The 10,722-nt window shown below is 39.0% G+C and overlaps 1 long non-coding RNA gene across 2 annotated transcripts; it reads right to left on the minus strand.

The window, feature by feature from the left end:
- Positions 1–3,964: 3,964 nt before the first annotated feature.
- LOC107760896 (uncharacterized) lies at positions 3,965–8,667 on the minus strand. 2 transcript variants are annotated; one of them, XR_012707876.1, is made up of 3 exons: positions 5,915–8,667; positions 5,504–5,571; positions 3,965–4,329 (listed from the first exon to the last, which is right to left on the minus strand). It is a non-coding gene; the product is annotated as an uncharacterized LOC107760896 (long non-coding RNA). The 2 variants fall into 2 exon arrangements; XR_012707878.1 differs by having other exon boundaries at positions 7,869–8,665.
- Positions 8,668–10,722: the final 2,055 nt, after the last annotated feature.

Consider the following 10,722-nt stretch of genomic DNA (forward strand, 5'->3'; position numbering starts at 1 on the left):
GGGCTATATCTCACATCATAATAGGTACCCACACTCACTGGGGGTGTGCAGACTCCTGGAGGGGCCCCTTTCGGCCAAGCGTAATATCAAGCCATCTCGTGGCATCATCACTAGGTTCTCGGCCTCATATCGACAAGCCACCTTTTAGCGTACATATCTTAGGCCCTCGGCCTCATAATCATAATCAATGTATCACCGTTGCAGCGTGTAGCCCGACCCAAAAGTATCCTCACAGTACAGGCCCTCGGCCTTACTCAATCAAAATAACATAAGCCACTCGGGCAACCGCGATCATATACCAACCAGTCAAATCTTGGTCAAACCTTTCAAATTTCAAGCTTCAAACTGAGAACTGTTCTTCCAAATAAATTATTACCCTGAAAACCAAACCAACGATTTACATAAGTCATAAAACATCACACGGGGCAAGCCATGCCCGAGAACTGGTGAGCAAAGTGCAAAAGCTCAAAACGATCGGTCGGGTTGTTACAGAGGTTTATTGGCCCTTTTGAGATATTGAGGCGTGTTGGGGAGGTTTCTTATCAGCTTGCCTTACCTCCCAGTTTGGCAGGAGTTCATTCGGTATTTTATGTTTCTATGCTCTGGAGGTATCACGGTGATCTGTCGCACGTGTTAGATTTCAGTTCAGTTCAATTGGACAAGAATCTATCTTATGTTGAGGAACCAGTGGAAATATGGGACAAGCAGGTTAGAAAGCTGAGGTCAAAGAATATTGCATCAGTGAAGGTTCAGTAGCGGGGTCAGCCAGTCAAGAAGGAGACCTGGGATACCGAGCAGGATATGCGCAGCCGTTACCCTTATCTTTTCACTACTTCAGGTATGTTTATATGCTCGTTCAAGGATGAATGAAAGTTTAAATGTGGGAGGATGTAACGACCCGGCCGGTCGTTTTAAGAATTTATGCCCCGATCCCCTATTAACTGCTTTCCCCATATTTATCTGCTATTTTGATTTGCCGGGATATTCGGTTTTGAGTTTCGGAGAGTTTTGGGACACTTAGTTCCTAAATGTGATCTTAAGTTTTGGAAATTTGAGGTAGTAGAAACAATGTGAAGACGGCCTCAGAATGGAATTTCGATGGTTCTGTTAGCTCCGTTGGGTGATTTCGGGCTTAGGGGCGTGTTCGGATTGTGTTTTGGAGGTCCGTAGCTAATTTAGGTCTGAAATGGCGAAAGTCGAATTTTGAAGTTTCTGGTTCGATAGTGAGATTTTGATCCAAGGGTCGGAATGGAATTCCGGAAGTTGGAATAGCTCCATAGTGTTGAATGTGATGTGTGTGCAAAACTTCAGGTCATTCAGACGAGGTTTGATAGGGTTTTTGATCGAAAGAGTAAATTGAGATTTTTTGGAGTTCTTAGGCTTGAATCCATAGTTAATTAGATGTTTCGATGTTGTTTTAGGTGTTTTGAGGATTGGTATAAGTTTGGATAGTGGTATAGGACTTGTTCGTATTTTTGGTTGAGGTCCCGGGGGCCTCGGGGTGATTTCGGAGGGTTGTCGGAAAAATTGGAAGTGCTTTGAAGCAGCTGAAGCTGCTGATTTCTGTCACACCCGCATCTATGGTTGGGTCCCGTAGGTGCGGTCCCAGAGCCGCATAAGCGGATTAACTGGGCAGAACATATAAATAGTTGCCTTCGCGAAATTTGAGTTATTTTCACCTCTTTTCAAACGGGAAGAAGCCTTGGGGAGCATTTTCAAGGGAGATTTTCAGAGGAATTCATTGGGTTAAGGTCATTGATCCCTAAACTCATTATTGGAGTAATTTTTATCATTATAAGCATGAAAATTTAGGGAAAATCAGTGGTAATTTGGGGGTTGGGGCTTGATTAATTAGAGACTTTGAATGATGATTAGAGGGACTATTTGAGGTCTGATTTTGATACTTTTGGTATGACTGAACTCGTGAGAGTGTGAAGATTCTGTAAATGTAAATTTATGCAATTCCGAGACGTGGGCTTGAGGGGCATTTTGGTTATTTTACCTAATTTTGCATATTAGCTTAGAATTTAATTGTAGAATCAGTTACTTGAAGTGTTATTTACATTATGCAATTGAATTGAATAGATTTGGGCCATTTGGAGTCGAGTACTCATGGCAAGAACATGGTTTCGGGTTGATTTTGAGCTGGTTCGAGGTAAGTGGCTTGCCTAACCTTGCGTGGAAGACATTCCCCTTAGGATTTGGTATTTGTGGTAATTGAAATGCCTTGTACGTGAGGTGACGAGTGCGTACTTGTGCTAATTATTGAAAATCCTATTTTCACTAAAGTAGCTTTAATTATGTTTTCCTTTCCTGCTTATTCTACTTGAAATTTAAGCCTGCTGTTAGCTTAGAGAAGCATGTTTAATTGACTTAATTGTCTTATTGCTTGAACTGCCTTATTTGTATTATGTGAAGCATGTTAGGTTAGAATTACCTGTTTTACTTTGGTACAAAATTGAGTTTAATTGAGTATTCTTTGTGTTATTGCTGTGTGTTTTACTTTGGGACTACGGGACGGCATCCCGGGAGATCCCATGTACGTATTTTATGATTTGAGCTGAGATGCGGGATACCGAGAGATCCCCAGCACGTATATTGAGGATACCAAGAGATCCCTAGCATGTATTGAGGATACCAAGAGATCCTCGGGATACCAAGAGATTCCTAGCATATATTGAGGATGCCAAGAAATCCTCGGGATACCAAAAGATCCCTAGTATATATTGAGGATACCAAGAGATCCTCGGGATACCAAGAGATCCCTGGCATATATTGAGGGTACTAACAGATCCTCGGGATACTGAGAGATCCCCGGTTATTATCTTTGTGAAGAGTGGTATTCCTGGTGATTGTTTTTTTGCCTTTTTCAGTTGTAGTTATCCTTATTATCATGTATTAATTCTTATTGTTATCTTTCAAATGTACTGCTTTATCTTATACTGTCGCATCTTATATTTCATTTAATCTCAGTAGGGCCCTAACCTCCCTCATCACTACCCGACCGAGGTTCAGCTTGGCACTTTCTGAGTACCGTTGTGGTGTACTCATGCCCTTTCTGTATATGTTTTTCATGTACAGATCCAGGTACCTCCACTCAGACTTATCATGCTCTAGATGAGGCACTTGTAGAGACTCCGAGGTATATCTGCCGCGTCCGCAGACCGAAGAGTCCCTTTCTACTCTCCTTTTTAAGTATTAGCCCTTCTGTATTTTCTTTCCTTTGTTAGATATTCTAGAGTTAGATACTTGTAGACATTCATTGGCTTGTGATCATTAGATTCCGGGTTTTGGGAAAAATATTTAGCTTTCGAGAGTTGATATTGTGTATGCCAAGCAACACTTTAAATTACTGTTTTATTTCGCTACTTCTGTTTTAAATTATTTCTTCTGCAAATTGGTTTATTTTTTGCATTGTTAGGCTGACCTAGTCGTAGGGGCTATGTGCCGTCACAATGGTTCATGGAGGGCGAATCGGGATCGTGACATTGTGACTTCAAAAGTTGATGTTGTAACTTTAAAATTTGATATTGTGACTTCAAAGTTATATTCACTTTTGTTTACCACGTGCATTTCTCTTTTTCCTCTTTGTTTTGATTCAATTCATCTTTCCTCTACAAAAGTTGTTAGAAAGTATAGGAGAATCGAATATATTTATTCATGCTTTATTTAAAAATCCTTATTTATACGTATGAAAATACTTGAATAATTTATATTCATCACTCTTAGTTAATTTGAACGAGGTCAAATGTGAGTTGATTCGAGCGAAGTTGAATGTTACTCTTAGTTAATTCGAACGAGGTCGATTGTGAGTTGACTCGAGAGAGGTCGAATGTTACTCTTAGTTAATTCGAACGAGGTCGAGTGTGAGTATCTTGATTGGTACGGTGTTAAAACTTGGTGGAGATATAGATGAACATCATATGCTTGTATGCTTTGCTTACATATATTGTCATGATCCCAAAACAACCCGGTCATGATGGCGCCTATCATGGAACTAGGCCAGCCGACAAAAACCCAAAACCAATCAATAATTTTATTCTTAGGATAAAATATAAGCTATTTAACACTAAACCTTTAAAAGTGTTTAAAACAAAATAACAGTGTGGAAAGAAAGCCCGACATCGATGTGTCACTAGTCATGGGCATCTACTACAACTGTGTGACAACATCAAGGCCAACATGGCTGGGAAAATTACTGATTGCAACTAAGGGAGAATAAGGAGGGAGGAGAGCAAGGCAGTTATCGTTAGGCAGCTACTTTACTAACTCCGATGAACCTGCCACTGAGTGATCAACACCCGCTACCGGGTTCAAAAATACCTGAATCTGCATACAAGGTGCAGAGAGTAATATGAGTACGCCAACTCATTAAGTAATAAAAGTAAATAAAGACTGAGCAGTAAGAAAATACATAATCCACACTATAACACCACTACACGTACAGTATGTTTCCAACACAGTATATAAATCAAATCATCTTGTTAAAAATCCAATTTCAGTAAAAATCCTTTGAAAATGTCTTTCAATAATTTTTCAAACGAAGTGATTAAATAGTGAGTAAAAAATAGTGAAAACATAATCAACCCCTCGGGCAAAGCTCACTCATATACAGCCCCTCGGGTAGCATAAATCACAAACATCCCCTTAGGCAAGACATGTATCATAAATCGCCCCTCGGGCATAACATCAATCAGAACCAACCCCTCGGGCTACCTCATAGTCACTCAAAATCAGCCCCTCGGGCTATCTCACAGTCACTCGAAATCAGCCCCTCGGGCATAACATAAATCAAGATCAGCCCCTCGGGCAACATCATATCACTCACTCTGGATACCCGCGCTCACTGGGGGTGTTCAAACTCCGAAGGGGCTCCTACAACCCAAGCTCTATAACAAGTCATCTCGTGTCATAAATTAATCAGTCCCTCAACCTTATAACAACAAGCCACCTCGTGGCATAAATCAATCAGCCCCTCGGCCTCACAATATCATGAATCAGTAACAACCTGTTGCGACGTGCAACCCGATCCCATAATATCCTCACAACACAGGCCCTCGGCCTCACTTAGTCAGAAACCTTTCAAGCCACTCGGGCTAACAGTAAAACAGGACGTTCAACCCAAAATATCATTTATAGTATCAACAGTGAGTAAATAAGGCTGAGTTATGAAATTAGTAAAACATAGCATGACCGAGTACAAATATTAAGTTAAAATAGTGAGGAATAGTATTAAAAAACCCCTAAGGGTCCCAACAGTTGGCACGAGGCCCAAATATGACATTCATCCCAAAACATAGTAATACTTTCCAAAACACAATAGTATCAAATAGTTTTCAATCAAATATGTGACTTAATAGTCGTACGGGACGGACCAAGTCACAATCCCCAATGGTGCACGCCCCATGCTCGTCATCTAGCGTGTGTGACACCTCAAAGTAGTGAAATAATGTGAAATATGGGGTTTCATACCCTCAGGACAAGATTAACAATCATTACTTACCTCAAACCGGATGAAAATCTACACCGCAATGCCCTTGCCGCTCGACTCGGCCTCAAATCATCCCGAATCTATCCAAAATCAAAATCATATCATCAATACATGCTAAAGTAATAAGGCCCACGCGAAAATTATCAAATTAAATCAAAATTCCCAAAATTGGCTAAACCCGACCCCCGGGACCACGTCTCAAAATCTGATAAAAATCACAAAACTAGAATCTTTATTCTCTGACGAGTCCATACATACCAAATTTATCAAAATCTGACTCCATTTGACCCCTCAAGTTCTCAATCAAACTCTCCAAAAGTCCCAAGCCCTAACCCCTCATTTTTACCCCTAATCTTCATAAATTACATGATTAAACAACGAAAAATCATCACATATACGAGTATTAGGTCTCAAGCCACTTACCTTACTGATAAACCCTTGAATTCCTCCTCAAAAGCGCTCTCAAAAGCTCCAAAACTGACTAAAAATGGTGGAAAATGAACCAAAATTTGCGAAATCCACAATTTATACTTTCTTCCAAGAGGTACCGCATCTGCGGTAAAAATATCGCTTGTGCGACGTGTCACACCTCCTTTTTACCACCCGAGAGGGGGTATAAGGTAATTTTTCCAATTTAAGTGACATTATTCGAAATAAGATTATTTTATTCAATTTTCAGAGTCGCCACTTGGAATAGTTTAGGATGTCCCAAGTCACCGGTTTATTTTAAAATCTCAAATTGATGAAATTTTCGATTTTATTTAAAAGTTTGCAAACCAGAAATTCTAGATAAGGAATTCTGTCAATCCGGGAGAAGGTGTTAGGCATTCCCAGGTTCCGTGATTTTAGCACGGTCGCTTAGCAATTTATACCTAACTTATTTTGTCTAATTACTCATTTTAGGACCTATGTTTATTTTACCTTTTACCGCTATTAATCACTTGATAATCCGGATTTGAATAATTAACTTAAGATGAGTTACGCATACGTATACTCATTTCGTTTGGTGCATCAAAAATCATGTCACGCATACGTGTCCATAATTAATCACATTTTATTATTATTAAGAAAGTTTGGTCGAAGTTGCACGAATGCATACCTCGATTTATTTTTGAAATCGTAATTATGTCACGTAAATGTGTACACAATCACAATAATTTAAGCCGCGCCTAAAAGCGTATCTATAAGTATCTATTTTCCTAAGTTTAAAATTTTGCATACCATCAACAAACGTAATAAGTTTAATGCAAGAGTTACCAGGTAATAGAACCAAGATTGTATAATTAAGTAGAAATTTACCTATTAGCATGTCTTTTATTCACAATCCCCATTTTTTCTTAAAGTGAAAAAAGAAAATATGAAATTATCTATTTAGATCAGCTTAACCAACTTTACATGAACCCGAATCGTCATACTGCAGTGTAACATATTTAGATATCACAGATGAACATGCACACAAATACAACTTCCTATATCTGAGAATAGAATCTTAAATTATGACAACATAATGCAGCAAAAGTATGAATTATCCAAGTTTATCAACATATTGATACCATAAGTAGTAGTCAATTAGCAAACAGAGTTATTAAAAAGTTGGAGTAAATCAACAATAGATAAAATGTGTAGGGGCAGACACAGATAATATGAGACTTCAATATAAGCAAGCCTCAACTTCCATTAGGTAATTAAATCTTCTCATATTATAAGTACTTTACTGAACACCCCACATATATACGGAATAGTTACACCCCATATAGAAGGGAAGGGACAGAAGTAAAGTTTTCTGCCCAAGTGCCTTCAGTTTTCATTATGTTTGGCTCAAGGGTGACTCCACCAAATGCTTAACACATTAAATCACTCTTTCATGTCTTACTTAACAAACACACAGTTCCATATTTTTTCCTACGACAATATAATTTTGTAGCTGTATTACTTCACATTAGCTCTGACCCTTTTATCCGATCAAGAAAATTCGAAAAGAAGCTAAAAGGTATATTCTACTAACAATATTTACAAAATTAAGCGCACTACACACACATTGTCACACACTCATCAAGCCACACACATTTTGACAGACGGAGAATTGAGAATACACATTCTATCTCGGCATTTTGAATAATAGACGATAATACGGATTTCATGAATTTTTATAATCAGTCAAACAATTCAACAGGCAGCTTAAATTTGATATTTCATAGGCAGAAGCATACACTTATTCCCTTTTGAAGCAGGCAGCTAAACATTCAATTTGTGTTCAAAACCAAACAAACAGTAAACTTATACACTTGCAGCAATTAATTTCAAAGAAAAGAAAAGGGAAAGAAACTAATATTTCAACATAGATCAGAACTAAAGATACAAGTGAAGAGGTATGTACCTAGACTTGTAGCTGAAAATGAGATGTTTGCAAAATAAAGGCTAAGAAAATCTCCACTAAGATAACTTCAGCAAGATCAACAGCAAGAACAATGCAAAAACAACTTTGTTCTTGATTAAAAGTCCACTTGAAGAAACATAATTGGTATAAAATCGCCGTAGAAATGACAACAAACTAAAAATTCTCTTTTACTATTTTTTGTTCTGTCTTTTTCTAAAAAATTTCTATGATTTTTCGTTGCTTTTTAGATCTAGAAACTCAGATTTTCCAACTACGGTGGCTTTTCCTTTTTCTGTCTCAGACCTCGGTTTTTGCTGCTTTTGTGATGCGTGGCTGCTCCTCAGTTTCTTTCAATGGGAAGGTTTTCTGATCGTTAGCTTCCTTTTGGGTGTGGTTTGGAGAAATATTGAAGAAGAAAAAGGGAGCTCTACTGTAAAATGCGTCGTTTGCTCTTTTCTGTGGAGGAAAATATCTGATTCTCTTAGGTCTTTAGCTGGATTTTTTAATTAAAGGGGAGGGGCTTTTTGGTCAGGCGGGCCAGGAGATGGGATTTTGGGTTGGGCAAGAAAGAGGGAAATTGGGCTTTAAAGAATTGGCCCAGACCAAATATTGTACTCATTTCCCTTTCTTTGTTTCTTTCTTTTTTTATCAATTTATTTTTTTTGAAATTAAATTTTTTTTATCTATTTTTAATATTAAAATAACTAATTAACTTGAAACTAAAGAAAAATGCTAATTTTAAAGGCTAAATATGTAAAAATGATCATTTTTTGTGATTTTTTGCTTATTAAGATTAATTCCTACATGCAAATTGAACCTAAGATGGCATGAAATTAAAACGTGATAAATGTTATGATTTTTCTATGATGTTATAAACAATAAACATGCATGAAATGCAACTAAATAAAGAAAAACTTGTAAAAATTAATTAAAATTATTTTTGGTCTATTTTTAGGTGTTATTTTCATGTAGACAAAAATTAGGTGCTCACAGTTGCCCCTCTTTGCTCGGAAACATGAAGAGTTTTTGGGAAAAGATAAAGTGAGCAACTTCGAGCAATTTTTGCCCGTTTGAAACTCCATTTGGAAGAATTTTGAAAACGTTTGCCTACATATCCTTGGCTATAAAGGAATTAGGTCGGTGTAGTTCTGGAAGTTTTGGTAGCTGTGACTATCGTGAAACTGTGATTTTACTATTGTTGCTGCTTGCTGAGCTCCTTATTATACCAAAATGAAAAATGAAAAGCTAAACTAGATAAGCCTATCAGCTACGAGTTACAAGATTCCTATCTATAAACCTTCTAAAGCTTGATCTTGGGTCTTGGTTGGTTCTTCCTACAAACTCTAATTTGAATCTTGATGCTCGTTAGCTGCAACCACTGTTTCATTCTTCTTCAGCTTTTCGGATCAAGGTGGGACATGCAAAACTTGTGACTTCAATCACATCTTAAGCAGTCCGCATCTTTTCTCCGCTTCTACACTTAAAGTTCAACTTTTTTTCTTGTTTTTCATTTCTTTTATTTGGATTGAGACTTCTTCTTTTGGTCATCTCAACCTCGTGCCTTACAGTAAAAACCTGTTTAGGCACCAAAACAAACAAACAAACAAAAATTTCACCCCATTTTTCACTAGGAAAATTTCGTGAGTTATTGTAACAAAAATCTAAACTACTTCTTCATTGAATGTAATAAAACAGGATTGTGTATCCTTGGGAGAAAATAGATTAGGGAGTAGATCCCTATATCTAAAATGAAATCAAATGGGGAACGGAGGTCCTAAGCTGGAAAGACTACCAGGTTATGCTGGCATCAACTAAGGAATGAGACCCTGTGCTGGAAAAGATTACCAAGTTATGCTGGAAAAGCTAGGGAGTGAGACCCTATGTTGGAAAAAATTACCAGGTTATGTTGGCATCCGCTAGGGAGCGGTACCCTATGCTGGAAAAGATTACCAAGTTATGCTGGAAAAAATTATCGGGTTATGCCAGAAAAAGGTCCTCGGGTTATGCCGGGGAAGTCATCGGGTTATGCCATAAAAAGGTCCTCGGGTTATGCCGGGAATGTCTATAAAAAGGTCCTTAGGTTATGCCGGGGAAGGTCATCGAGTTATGCCGGAAAGGTCCTTGGGTTATGCCGGGGAAAGTCATCAGGTTATGCCGGAAAAGGTCCTCGGGTTATTCCGAGGAAGTCATCGGGTTATGCTGGAAAGGTCCTCGGATTATGCCGGGGAAAGTCATCAGGTTATGCCGAAAAAGGTCCTCGATTTATGCCGGGGAGGTCATCGGGTTATGCCGGAAAGGTCCACGGGTTATGCTGGAAAAGGTCCTCGGGTTATGCCGGGGAAGTCATTGGGCTATGTCGGAAAAGGTCCTTGGGTTATGCTGGGGAGGTCATCGGGTTATGCCGGAAAAGTCCTCGAATTATGCCGGGGAGGTCATCGGGTTATGCCAGAAAGGGTCCACCGGTGATACTGGGAAGGTCATCGGGTTATGCCGAAAAAGTCCACGGGTTATGCCGGGAGAGTCATCGGGTTATGTCGGAAAGGGTCCATGGATGATGCCGGCAAGGTCATCGGATTATGTCGGAAAGGTCCACGAGTTATACCGGGAGAGTCATCGGGTTATGCCGGAAAGGTCCTCGGGTTATACCGGAGAAGGTTATCGGGTTATGCCGGAAAGTTCCACGGTTTATGCCGGAAAGGTCCTCAGGTTATGCCGAGGAAGGTCATCGGGTATGCTGAAAATGTCCTCGGGTTATGTCGGGGGTCAACTAGGGGATGGAACCCTATGTTTGAAAGATTACCAGGTTATACTGGCATCAGCTAGGGAGTGAGACCCTATGTTGAAAATGATGCAG

The sequence above is a fragment of the Nicotiana tabacum genome, chromosome 3 (assembly GCF_000715075.1).
Source record: "Nicotiana tabacum cultivar K326 chromosome 3, ASM71507v2, whole genome shotgun sequence".
Lineage (NCBI taxonomy): Eukaryota > Viridiplantae > Streptophyta > Magnoliopsida > Solanales > Solanaceae > Nicotiana > Nicotiana tabacum.